The sequence below is a fragment of the Elaeis guineensis genome, chromosome 2, assembly GCF_000442705.2.
Source record: "Elaeis guineensis isolate ETL-2024a chromosome 2, EG11, whole genome shotgun sequence".
NCBI classification, from domain to species: Eukaryota; Viridiplantae; Streptophyta; class Magnoliopsida; order Arecales; family Arecaceae; genus Elaeis; species Elaeis guineensis.
Window position 1 is genome coordinate 93,286,229 of NC_025994.2, and position 14,622 is coordinate 93,300,850.

General features: G+C 35.8%; 1 long non-coding RNA gene across 3 annotated transcripts; it reads right to left on the bottom strand.

The window, feature by feature from the left end:
* Positions 1-435: 435 nt before the first annotated feature.
* Positions 436-7,352, bottom strand: LOC105055440 (uncharacterized). 3 transcript variants are annotated; one of them, XR_003802377.2, is made up of 8 exons: positions 3,506-7,352; positions 1,947-3,380; positions 1,635-1,849; positions 1,490-1,530; positions 1,310-1,407; positions 1,122-1,214; positions 942-1,043; positions 436-862 (listed from the first exon to the last, which is right to left on the bottom strand). It is a non-coding gene; the product is annotated as an uncharacterized lncRNA (long non-coding RNA). The 3 variants fall into 3 exon arrangements; XR_012138705.1 differs by having other exon boundaries at positions 1,310-1,530; XR_012138704.1 differs by having other exon boundaries at positions 1,310-1,849.
* Between the last annotated feature and the right edge of the window lie 7,270 nt (positions 7,353-14,622).

The window sequence follows — 14,622 nt, forward strand, 5'->3', positions numbered from 1 at the left end:
AATTTTATGAAATTCAGATTTAAAAAAATATTAGCAACGTAAATATTTCGTTGCAAATATGATAATTTTTGATATAAATTTTTGTTGCTACTAAATTATCAATTATTTGTGATGAAATTATTTTCATCACTATTAATTTAATATAAAATTTTAATATTTTTAAATTTATTAAAAATATTTACGATCAATTTTTTGTCACTAATATATTTTTTGGTGATCAATATTTCATCATGAATAATTCTGTTGCTAAAAATTTACACATATTTTTTTAAATAATTTATGAATATATATTTTAATTTATATTTATAATATTTTTTATTTATAATCTATAAAATAAAAATAAAAAAATTCACACAATAAACTCATAAATAAATTTTATTATTTTATTATATTAAATTAAAATTACAAGAAATTTGAAATAAAAATAAAAAGCTACATAAACAAGTCATCAAGTATCGACATCTACAGAAGGAGAACAGACTGGGAAGGAGAGCACTCGGAAGAGCTCAGACTGGCTGTTGCTATCTCATCAGCTACATCATCTACTCCATCTGCACTATCTGCTCTATTATCTGGGTTTGAAGCAACTGCTACTCATCGATGCGTGCAACCAACTTATCAGCTCGCTGCTCAGCCCACTGTCAATCCTTAGTAGCCTGCCTCTACACCTCCACCAGCCAAGCATCGCAAGTAGCATAGATGTCAGCCTTAGATGAGCGTGAGGATGAGAGAGCATTGATCCCATATCCTAGACCCCTAATATAATAGGATCTCGTACCAAACATCTGATCACATATCTCTTCATCTGTGGGTGCGGTCGAGCTCTCAGGGATAGGCTGGATCTAATGCCTATCATACGATTCTGAAAATCAAAATTATAGATATTTTAATTTTGTACTGAAAATCAAACTGCGAATGAAAATATAATTGAAAAAACTTACAAAAAGCTCCTGGCTCCCCGTCATCCACTCCCCTGACCGTCACTGGTGGGTCTACTGGTAAATATTGATCCTACCAGAAAGCTCACCACTTTCTACATCTCTCTATAATTTAAAAATAATTAATTAAATTTTTTTATAAATAGTTAGATAGTTAAAATGTGCTAATTAAAAATTACTTACCATCTGCTTCATATGACGAGTGAACGACCTCGAACCCCTACAATGTGACATGATCTCTCTTGTCCGATTCATGATGTTCTGGGCACATCGTCTCTATACAGTTAGCAGTCAAATTAATAGGTAACAAACTAAATTTAAGAATAAATGATTCAATCATTAAACTCTAAAAAAAAATTTAGATATGTAACCTGATACGTCGGATCCTTGTAATGCTGGCATACGAGAGCCCAATCATCCATAATGATACTGTCATAGGGCGCTGCCATGCCGTCTTCACCCCATGGTCCTGCATCATATGGTGCCAATACTGATGAATGCAGTGGTAATACTCCTTGAAACATAAACATAAATGAGAATCCATAGCTCACCGCACACAATCCTCCTCAAAATCAATAATATCAAATACATCCTGTCAATAACAAATATTAGAAAAATTTCATACTAATTAGATATTCACAGTATAATTTATTTTATCTATAATTGGATGTAGAAAATCTCTCTCTAAGCCCGTACAATGTAACACCAATCGAAAAGTATCATGGGAGCATAGCTGCGGCATATGATGCCCAGCTCAGTCTGCCACGGCTCGCACCATCCCCTAATGGGCCTGGTATAGTGGGATGGTATCTCAATATGAAGATGCTGTCTTGGGTGCTCGCATCTCCAATGCTCTAAAGTAAGGTTCTTCGATAGACCTCACCCTCGTCTCACCATCGGTGGAGACTGGCCTGAAATAATAATAAATAAATCATTAATATGACAGTTATTCAAATAAAAAATTAAATTTTATTATATAAAAAATATAATAATACCAGTCGGACCCACCTCACTCGGACCTGTCTCACTATGACCTGCCAGTTCAGGACCCTCTGGCGACTCTGATGGTGCGACAGTGGAAATGGATGAAGGTGCCTCAACCTCAGGGGTAGGATGCGAACATGAACATCGTCGTTTGTCTCATGGTGCCATACCTGTAATTCTTGACATATAAATGAATATAATATTGAATAATAATAGTAAAAAATAAATTATATTATAATAAATAGAATTATATTGTATATCATTATTACAAGAGAAGATTCAATAAAGAATATAGATCTACTCATCAATATTCGTATCTTCCTCGATGTGCAGGCCCTTCTCCAATCACAATAATCAACTAATGTATCGTTTTCTATCTCATCATTATTTATGAATGGATTGTCATCCTCTGACTCATCAAGATTAAATATAAAATCAGCTTCAACTTCATTGGACGGCAGATCAGCCTATTAAAAGGAGCTGTTACAAGTTCACTATAAGAAAAAAGATTTTCCACGATGTTTAAAAATATTGTCAAAAGTTCTCCAAAATGTCACTAAAGTCTTTTTACGATGTTGGGTACAACGTCATCAAGATCGTCTACGCTAGCCACGTTGCTAATGATCAATCACGACGTTTGTCATAAAACATCACGGAAAGGACGTCAAAAATACGACATATGCCTAAACGTTACGAAACGTAGTTTGATTAAGCGATATTTCACCAACGTCGTGGAACAAAAATCTTTCATGACATTTCTCAAATGTCACAAAATATAGGTTGATTAAGCAACATTTCATTAACGTCGTGGAACAAATGTCTTTCATGACGTCTGACAAACATTGCGAAACATGATTGATTGTGCGATATTTTGCCAACATTGTGAAATGAACAAGGATCTTTGGCGATGTTTCTCAAATGTCGTGGAACGATTTCGCTAACATTGCAAAACAAGGATGTTTTGCAACAAGAGTGTTTTGCGATGGCAAATTTTGCTTCATTGATAGTTCAATTATAACATGTATAAAATATCATATTTTATGGTATATATTCAAATACCAAGTAAATCATCTATTTTCAATTAACAAATCATTCAACAACTAAAGTATAAACTCACATGCAATTGATCATCCATTTTCAGTTAACAAATCATTCAACAACTAAAGTATAAACTCACATGCAATTCATAATCAAGATGAATCCATACACAAAGTTTATAATCTAAAAAGTAAATTTCCAGACATCCAAAAAGATGTATTTTCAACTAAAAGCACCAAGAGACCATGTGTCTACCAAAAGCAAATAATTCACCTCTAACCAAAAGCAAACAAACTCATTATCCAACTATCTATCACAAAACAAATGAGTTCATAAGTCGACAATCTAAAGTGCAAAAGATTGCTCTGCCATGTATGTCCTCAAAACCACATCTTCACAAGTTCTTGAATCATGGGATCCCTGTCAAAAAGAAAACATAATCAATTAATTTTCTTATATTACAGTAACAAAATACATATATTATTCCATTATGCTTATAAAAAGGATTTAGAGACACATTAAAAAAAAAAACTTAAATAACTTACGTCATAAATCTGATAAAGAGATATTCTGTGATACACATAAAGCTTCCAAAATCTTTTGTTGACGCTTTATCTGCATCTTAATATCTACAATCTCATTCTTCATCTCTTGATTATGCTTTTGCGACTGCTTCAACTCCTTTTGGAGTCTCTTCTTAGACATAAAAGAGGAACTCTTCCCTTCTAGACAAGGTCCAACTCCCAACAAAGAAAAAAACAAGGATCTCTCATTGTTCAAACTTGAAACTTTCTCAATTGTCCAGCATTCCGATCATTTTGATATTTTCTTCATGTAAAAAGTATGACCTAAATGAAATAGTAAAAAAAAATAAGTTAATGCAAAGATAAACAGATTTATTGACTATATATAATCATCAATGAAGTATATCATATCAAACTTGAGTAATCAAATATTAAATGAAATCTTCTATTTAAAAGACTCGAGAATAGATACTAACATTAGACCTTCGACTTTTATATTCAAAGTAATGAAAGAATGTACAATCTTTGGTTTTTTTTATAATTATTCTCCCATGCCTGAAAATAAACAATAAAAGGAGATAGATGGAGGCATTGATAAGAAAATATGTAAAAAAAAATATCTAAACGACACTACAATCAATCAAGAAGCAGCAAACTATCTATATCCATTAATCAAGAATTTGTCAAACTAACCATAATTTAAGTTTTAAAATCAGCCACCATAAAAGATATTATCAAACCAAAATAACCATCGTAATCCAAACCACACCAACCACCATAATCCAAACTAAACATCCACCATCCTATAACGAAGTTAGCCACTGTTGACAATGCTATGCTAATAATCTACTTCATGTAAATAGAGGCTATTCATAAGAACATATCATCTATTCCAAAACACTCAAATGTACTATAATTTGGTACAGATAATCATTAGACATGCACAGGTATTGATCATAACAAATTGGTCCAACATCTTAGGAGAATGCATTTCTTCATCACTTTTTCTCAATTTGTGGTGTTCCTTCCTTTGAGTAGGATTATTATGAAGGGCCATGGGTTAGTGCAATTTACCTGAATGAGGAACATTTGTTTTAGAGGAATCTTCATGTAATGAACTTGCTTGAAAGAAGACATTGCCCCCACACTTGTATCTATGCTAAGCATACCATAGATCCTAAATGTCATGTTTGCAATTGGCTTACCTCGATTTAGATATCCATTAAACATCTCAAAAAAAAATCTGCCGATATGCGCTGCACCAAAGCTCAAACAAGTTAAAAAAATGTATTCAATAGCTCCCTTGAAAAAAGAATGTGCACTTGTATCTTTCTTAACTAAGCTATGTAAATATTGTGATGTGATTATGCAGATTTAGATTTACTATTTTAAACTAAGGTTCACCATGTCAATCTGAAAAGAAAATGATAAATCCATCTTATCAAATTTGCAGTAGTACTAAGAACAGCATAGTGCTGGCCAAGTTCTATGACAAAATGCAATAACATCATAAACCTTACCAATAAACCGTAACAGATTATAAAAGTACTAAGATGCAAAGCATACCTCCCGTGGATGATCTGAAATATGGAATTGGTTGACATTAGAAAGAGAAAAAATTCATCTCACAATTGACAAATTGGATATGAGTCGGTAACTCATCATTCTGTCAATAGCAATAGCAGTCATCTGAGTATTGTTCTTCCAGTAGGAACTGACTTCGTCTATTAGCAGAACTTGCTTATCATGATGAGGATATAACTTAGCTATGACTTAACCATATCTCTCCAAAACTGTGATTAAATGAGTGAAACTTTTTGAATCAATATCAAGAAGAGTCTGGATGACAACTTCAAGTGAAACATTTAATCCAAAATTAAAAAATCAGCATACACAATTACTAAATAATTAGAACAACAAAGAAGGGAAGACGAAGAGGAGGCTCAGATTCATTATTTAATCTGCAGCTAAATCAAAATGACTGCAATCAATTGCCTATAGAAGCAAACCGTCCAAGATTGCTGCCATTTGAAATAATTGAATCAGCAAAATTTAATCCAAAGTCGTCACAGCCTCTTCATACAAATCTTAAAACAAAAATCTGAAGATAGGTATTAAAATTTAAATCCTGGCATGCTACAAAACTAGAGCAAGTGGGGCTACCATATAATGAACGAGAAATGCTTGCTACCAACATTCATGGAGTTCGAAGAAGACAGAGGATAGGAGAATCTGAGGATCAAAAAGTTAGCAAACCCTTCATCCCCAATTCTTTTCAATCCCATCTAATATTTTGAAAAAGCAAAGAAACATGCATTGAAGGACAGGTAAGAAAAATATCTAAATCCTCGATCTCCAAATAATAGATTTCTCATTATAAAAACAAAACTACAAATGAATTGTCAGCGTGAAATCACTTGAGACTCATGATTTAAGACAATAAAGAAAAATCAAACAAAAAAAAATCCAAAAATAGATTTCTTATTCCAAAAATAAAATCACAAACAGATTATAGACATGAAATCACAACTGAAGGAGGGGAGGGAGAGGAGGGCCTGGCACGGGTTCCCCATGAAATTCCGGCAAACAGACAATCGGAGGAGGGGAGGGAGAGTAGGGAGTCCGATGCAATTCTGGCGAATGACCCACGACTGACCGGAGACCAGAGGTGGGAAGGGGCCAACTAGGTTCTAAAGATCGACAACCCCCCACAAGAAAAGAGAAAGGGGAGGATCAAATCCGACCGGAGAAGGAACGGGTGCCTACCGTAGGTGAGAATGGGGCCACCTGTTTTCGAAGATCGAACTTCGTCAAGGAAGAACGGTGACTCCCCATAGGATGCTAGAGGGGGTCTCGAGTATGGCTGGCTCCCAGCCAGAGATGGGAGAGCAGCAGGAAGAGGAGAAAGAAGGCCCCGATCGGGTAATTAACTCCCCACAGAACACCGGTAGCAAGGGAGCAAAACAAGGGCACAACAGGGAGGGGTCTCGAGTATGGCCGACTCCCGATCGGAGATGGGGGAGCAAGAGAAAGAGCCGGGATACCCTTGCCATCAGCCAAAGAAGAGAAAAAAGGACTCGGAGTCGGCCGTCTACAAGAGGGAAGGGAGACGATGGGGGAAGAGTGGGGAGGAGAGGGAGGGAGGGAGAGAGAGGGGAGAAAGAAAGAGAGGGAGATCGAGAGAGAAGGAGAAGAAGAGAGAGAGAGGTTCGGTGGCCGTTGGAGGAAGGAATCGTCGGAGGAGGCTTTGGTGCTTGAAGGAAAAGGGAAGGAGATCTTGCCTTCTCATGAGAAGAGCCACAGAAGATAAAGATGGAGGAAGACTGGCCATGAGCGAAAATGGTAAGACCATGAGCGAAGATGGAAAGACCGGCGATGATGACGGTGATGGAGGAAGAAAATGAAGGCTCTGTCTCGACTAAGGGAAGACGGAAGTGCCAATGGGAGAAGATAAGACCTCGAAAAAATGGCGATGGCCGGTAGATGGAAAGTCCGAACAGATCACGAAGGTCGGTGACGAACGCAGACGAATGGAGGTCATAAGAGGAGGCGAACGATGGTCCTGAGAGGCTGCGAACGGCAATGGTGGCGAACAGCGGTTCGTGAGAGGAGGCGAACGACCACAGCATGCGTTGCGACGGTGAGAGGCGGTGGAGTTGGCAAACGACGGTGGTGGCGGCGAACGGCGGTCCGTGAGAGGAGGGGGCAGCATGCGTCGCGAGGATAAGGGGCGGTGTTTTGGGGCACTGGGAAGAGAGGAGAGGCGCACGGGGAAGAGAGGGTTTGTTTTGGGGCACGAGAATAGGGATCGCTGCAGGTCTGTTTTGGGGCACGGAGAAGAGAGGCGTGCGGGCTTATTCTAGGGCAAGCGGGCAATAGAAAAAAAACATTAGACCAAAATGTGGACTTATTCTGGGGCAAACGGGCAACAACAAAAAAAAAAATATTAGACCAAAATGCAACGTTTTAATCCCAAACATCGCGCAAAGATATTACAATCCATGATATTTATCTAAATATTATACATAATCCATCTCATCAGCGATGTTTCATAACATCGCCAAATAGTTTATGTTTTCACAACATTTCAATTTTTAAACGTCGTGAAAGACACAAATTTTTGTAATGGTTCTTCATCAATAAGAAGCTTGATTAATATTTGTTCTTCCTCTTAAAATGCCTTCTTTTCATGTAAATCTGAATTTTCATCCATCTCTAGTCAGATTGGTATGTTATGTACGTCTTTAGGTGTTATTCTTTGTACAACATACCAATTACTTGATATTTTAGATCCTTCAAATATATTACTTATTTCGCTTGAGTTGCTAATATATATAGCTCATTTTGGTACCATATTCATGCAAAGTTTACACTGATAAAATATGGATCAATATGAATATCGATCTTTTTATTGCTAATACCCCACCATTCATACTGAGATAAGAATACAAAATTACTGGACCCATACTTCAATTCTATGATATCTATCGGTACATCATAATATTCAATCTCTTCTTCTCCTTCATATCCTATCGTAGCAATCTCACTATTCTGGATCTGTCGTTACATCTCAAGCTCTTTTGTGTGAAATCTCATTCCTTCAATAATACAGGATGCATAGTGGTTAACCCTTCGATTGGGATCACATGCTAAATTATACAATTTATCAGTCATACCCTCTTCTTTATTGAAATACTAATATTTCATCTACACCATAATATAAAAAATTATGTTGATTCAAATAATTATTTCTATAATTATTAAAAATAACGTATTACTAGTGCAATTTACAAGGTCACTAAAGTATTTTGCCAATTTTTTCTATGTCGATCATCAGCATCCATATTATTCTCTCTGCATCGTATACTTTTGTGCTCATTGCAATAAATCATGATTTTTAATTTTACATTGGTATGAAAAAATTACTTAGAATATTAAGCAGTATGCTAAGATGGTACTTACTAAATGAAATCTTTAATTTCTTTACAATTATTTAGAACGTAGAAGTATGCCTAGATAGCTCATTCACGTCTATAAATTCATACCTCCTTCCATTAATGGATCGAACCATTTGTTTAAATATAGATAATATCGATTCATTATCATCCTATTTACTATTTACATTATGATATATACTATCGAATCTTATTTTGATATCATCAAGATACATCAAGCAAAATGTGACACACTTCGTAGTTATGTATGCTTTCGCTATAGACCTTCAGCTCGTGCTTTATTACACACATACTTTTTTAGGATATATAAAAATCTGTAAATAAAAATAAAATTAAATTTTAAAAATATATTTACATCTAATAACTGATATGAGGTGCATATAATTTCTTTATCTTCCAATATGATACATCCATCGATAATATACTGGTCTGATCAAAAGAGCTTTCTTTGGAAAATGAATAGTTAGGTGCACCATAACATCAAAAAATGATGGTGAAATTTTTTTTTCTAACTTACAAAAAATGAGCATGATATCCTTCTCAAACTTTTTAAGTAAGTTAATCTTCAATTTTTGACAGCATAATTTTTTGAAGAACACTCCCAACTCAATCAATGCAATTTGAATATCACCATCCAAATAGCTATGCATAACCACAGGAAGCAAGTATTGCATCATCATATGAGAGTCATAATTTTTTATGCTAGAGATATTGCTATCATTATTGCCAACATACCACGATACGTTTAAAGCGTAAGCATCAAAAAATTTTATGATTTTGAACCATCCATAGAAATTTTTTTTTCTTACCAAACAGTGAATAACATGCAGGTGGCATAAAAAATCTATCACCTCGATAAACTAAGTGCAACTCCGATCGAATTCTATTTTTCTATAAATCAAGATGAGCTTTTGTACTATCTTTTATTTTTTCTGAGATGTTCAATACTATACCGATGATATTGTCATAAATATTCTTCTCAATATGCATTATATCCAAATTATGACAAAGTAGTAGCTGTTTTCAATATAGTAGTCCAAGAAAAATACTTCACTTCATCCAATTCAGCTTAACTTCAGTACGCTTCTGCTTGCGAGTATCCGATATTTTTTTAAATTGGACGTTTCCAATGACTTCAAGTTGTTCTAAAATTTCTGCTCCACTTAACTCCTTAGGTGGCGGACGTCGTTCAGACTTACCATCAAAGTATTGGTTGTAATGGATCCTCCAAGAGTGATTACGAGGTAGAAACTACTGATGACCTATGAAACATATTTTTCATTCATGCTTTAAATGTAAGGAGGATGCATCATTGTTGCATATTGGATATACCAGATATCCTTTGGTACTCCACCCAGATAATTTTCATATACAGAAAAATTATTTATGATCCATAAAATCGAAGCATGTAACTTAAAATTTCTTCAACTTATAGAACATATATTTGTACTCTATTTTTTTATAGCTCTTCAGATCATTAATTAACAGTCATAAATATATATCAATTTCATTACCTGGTGCTTTCAGATTCATAATTAACAGTGACATAAAAATAAATAGTTCTTTCATGCACTTTCAAGGTGACACATTATATACAATTAGCATCACAGGCCACATGCTGTAGAAAGTACTCAAATTGTCAAAGAATTAAATCCATCTGTAGCTAGACTAAGTCAGATATTAGCACGGGTCACTCGCAAAGTATGGATGCTTTGCATCGAAGTCTTTCCATACTACAGAGTCGGTCGGATGGCTAAGTATGTTCTCCTCCGAAAATCGCTACTTATGATGCCATCTCATTTCTTCAGCTGTCTTTGTGGACATATACAACTTTTAAAGTCTTAAAATCAATAAAAAATACTTCAAAATCTTTTGAGGTATCTTCTTTCTTTTCTTGTTATCGGTTTTGTACCTAGGCTCATCATATTTCGAACATTCTGTTGCCTATTGTTATCCTGATAAAATAATATACAATTATTTTTATAGGCATGTATAGGAATATAGCCAAATTTTAATTTTTGCATGTATATTTTTGCTTCAAAACATGATTTCAGAAGTCTCTCTCTATCGGAAAGAGATGCTTTGATCAATGTTAAATTTTGATCAAATGACTTCTGAATTCATTGGTTCACGATTTTAATATGAAGCAATTTTATCAAAAACTCTAACTTGGAGAACTTTGCATAATCTGGATAGAGTGGCTCTCGTGCATTCTTATAAGCTTTACAAACTGTTCAGAAGTCTCTTCCACCTTAAGTTGAAGATTGTGTTTATGATCAGAATTACCTTCAGATGCATTAGTACTCATGCATACATTTGAGCAAATATCTTGATGTAAATCATCTAATAATTTTTCTATACCACCATATTCGACAAGTTCTGCAGCATCACTATCATCTTCAATATCGTCATCGTCACGCACAACTTCATTTGGATCATCCTTCCTATGCCATATCTAGTGAGTATACTTCTTGTCTATACCATAATATAGCAGATGCTCCTCAACAAGTGTTATGTGATGATATACCATATTGACACATCTTTTGCATGGACACTTTATCCAACTAGTATTATTAGCCTTATGCTGTGCAAACTCAATAAAATCTCGAATATCTTTTTGATATTCAGACAAAAAAATACCTCTGGTATTCATCCAACCTTTGTTGATATCCATCTAACAATAAATATGAAAACCATTAACAACAAAAAAATTTTCAGTGGTATTCGTTCGAACCGGATCTCGACCCAGATTTCGGATCGAATTTCGACCCAGATTTTGGATCAAATTTCGATCTGGATCTAGTCATGGATCATTTTATACAAAATAGCATATATAAAAGAACACAGGTGTGGAGAGTAATGAAGCAAAAATATATAATCCTATCCATTTCAAATCACTACTAACAGATGTGACCCTATCTCTTTCAGAAAAGTAATAATCTTATTATTGTTATTAGTCGATATTTTATTTCATTATTATAAAAATTTCAACAGCTTCTCTCCATGGTTCTCCAAGTATACAACGTAAGTATGGTGCCTACACACCCTATCCATCATATACTCGAAGAACAATGGATAGATAACTGCTGATAACCACATAATGAAATAAAATATCAACTATTAACAAGAATAAGATTATTATTTTTTAAAAAATCTGAATACGAGACATTCAAGAGTCGATCTCGATCAAGAATGACTCTTGAATAAGAATCTACGGTTCAATACAATTTAACTACCATCTCTGAACATACATTCAGAGATGGATTTCTAATTTATCAAAAAAGAGTAACTCTGTATTGAAATTTTTTCATCAAAAATTTCAATAGAATTTTTTTTTAAATAAAAATATTTTTTATATTTAATTATAATAAGCAAAAGTATATAAAACAGTATACAAAATAATTAAATTGTAATAAGCAAAAGCAATGTGCATCGTGCTAGTGGAAAAATAAAAAATTTATAAATTTCAACAGTAATACTAAAAAATTTATGCAATAAATATAAAATAAACTATAAGTAATTGAGCATACAAAATAATATTAATATAAAATTATAACACGAAATCAATCCGCATCGAATATCCTCCACTCCCTCTTCCTCATCTTCCAAATTCAAGCAGCACCGTAAAGGCAGTCCCTCAGATAGTGTTGGAAGTGGGTCGGGCCGCCAAGAGGCCCATCGAGTCTGGCTTTGGATTCGGCCCCAAACCATTCAGATCGGGCTCTAGCAAAAAAAATAGTATCTGTTTGGCCATCGGATTGGGCTTAGGTAGACATTTGGCCCAACCTAGAGCCAACCCGATTGGGTTCGGGTCTATGAACCCCCTCTCCCCCGATCCCGACCCAATCCCTATTTTAATTTATATATATAATAAATAAATTTTTATTTTTTAAAATATTTTTACTTAAAAATATTTTTTTTAAATAGTTTTTTCTAAACATTTTTTTCTAACAATTATTTTTCCCCTAAATATATTTTATCTTAAATATTTTTTCCTTAAAAATCACTTTTTCCCTAAGCATCATCCCCTACGGCCTGACTCACCCCTCGCGGTTTGATCCACTCCCCGCAGCGCCATCACCATCACCCATCCCGTGCCGTCCAGACTCGACCCCCGCTCCCGCAACGTTGGCACCGTCACCCACCCTGCGTCGCTCGGACTCGACCCTCGCGACCCCCACTCCCGTGGCGCTGTCGCTATCACCCACCCTGTGCCATCTAAACTCGACCTCTGCGACCTCCGCTCCCATGGCGTTGCTGCCGTCACCCACCCCATGCCGTCTGGACTCGGCCCCCGCGACCTCCGCTCCTGTGATGCCGGATCTCAACTCAGATCTCGATTTGGATCCGAACCCGGATCAGGATCTCGATCCGAATTCTGACCTCAATCCAATGCGGATCGTGATCCAGATTCGAACTAGATCTCGATTCAGATCTCGGATCGAACAATTCATATGCATTAAAAATTCACTGAAGGATTCGATTAATCCTAGTTAAAACATTAAATCATAATCATAATATTTTATATGCATTAAATTATAAAAAATATGTAATAAATTATAATAAGTAAAAAATATGGATTAAATTATAACAATAAAAAAATATTTTATTATTAATCAAATAATAAAATATTTAATTAATATTTTATTATTTTTTTACTTTTTTTTTCTATTTTCCCCTTGTCTCTCCCTTTCCTTCCTCCCTCCCCACCCTGATCGACCTTCCTCCATCGACAGCCGACCCACACCCACCCCTCTCCGATGTGCCACCCACAACCTCGCCCTGCTTGTCATGCCACCCCATCTGTCCTCTGGCCCATCGGCCCCCCTGCTGCCCACCCACGAAAACCCCTCCGCCCTCCGGCCCCTGGCCCCCGCAACCCCCTCCGCCCTCTGGCCACCAGGCCCCACAGCCCCCCGCACCGCCGTCCCCCCAATCCCATGGCACCCAAACCTCCTTCGACCTGTCGCCGTCCCCCCAACCCCCGCTGCCATCCCCCCAACCCCCAACCCCTGGCTCCTGCACCTGCACCCCATTGTCACCTAACGGAACCTAGCAACCCACCCCCTCCCTCCTCCCCGATCGGTGAACCCCATGGCCCGCTACCCCCAACGGTATCGCTCCCTCACACCCCACGGACCCCCTTCCCCACGACCGGACCCCTCCCCCCTCCCCCCCCCACCAATGGCTCCGTTCTATGGGCCAGACGTTGCTCGCTGGTGGCTCGATCAACCAAAAGAAAAAAGGTGATGGCAGATCATTCTTGAGGGGGAAGAGGCGTCGTCCATGATGGTCGGTGGAAGCAATGACGGAGCCCAAAAAGCGAAGTTGGAGTTGGAGAGGGAGAGGGGGGGAGAGCTTGGAGGGAGCGGGGGGAGAGGAGGGTTTCGTGGGAGGAAAGGGGGGGCGAGCTCGTAAAGAGAGAGAGAGAGAGAGGAGGGTTTCACGATCGTCGATGATGGAAGCGACGTCGACTTGATGTTTATTAAATGAAAAATTATTAGCGATGAAACTTTTTAACACTAATACATTTATTAGCGATAAAAAGTAATTTTCCTTGCCAATAAAGCTAGCCAAAAAATTTTCACTAAAAAATTTTTCTCTGTAAAAAAATTTTACCCAAAAAAATTATGAAATAAATTATTGGTAATGGAAATCAAAATATGCATCATTTATAAGGGTACTAGCAATGAAAATTGATTCTATTGCTAATAAATACTGTCAAAAAAATTTTCTCTAACAATTTTCTCTTCAAAAAAATAAAAAAATTATTTTTAAAATGATTTTATTGATGAAATTTTTTAGTTGCTAAAAAAAAATTTTCATTAACAAATTTTTCTTCACAAAAATTGATTAAAATAATATTTTTAAAATATGATTGTTGATGAAAAATATAGTTGCTGATGAAAAAAATTTAGAAAAAATTTAAAGATTATTTGCGATAAAAATTTAATTTATATTACTAATAATTAAAAAAAAATCTTTCATATTTTTTCAACCTAAAAAAACTTTCCAATAATAATTTCATAAAAAATTAGTTTTAGATTTTTCTATCAAAAAATTTTTTATCCAAAAAAATTAATAAAAAAATTTAATTTATATCGTTAATAATTGTTATAAGAACAGCTCTTCGGCTTCTGCAATGGAATGGGTGCTATGAAGGATCGATAGCTTTGAGATTTT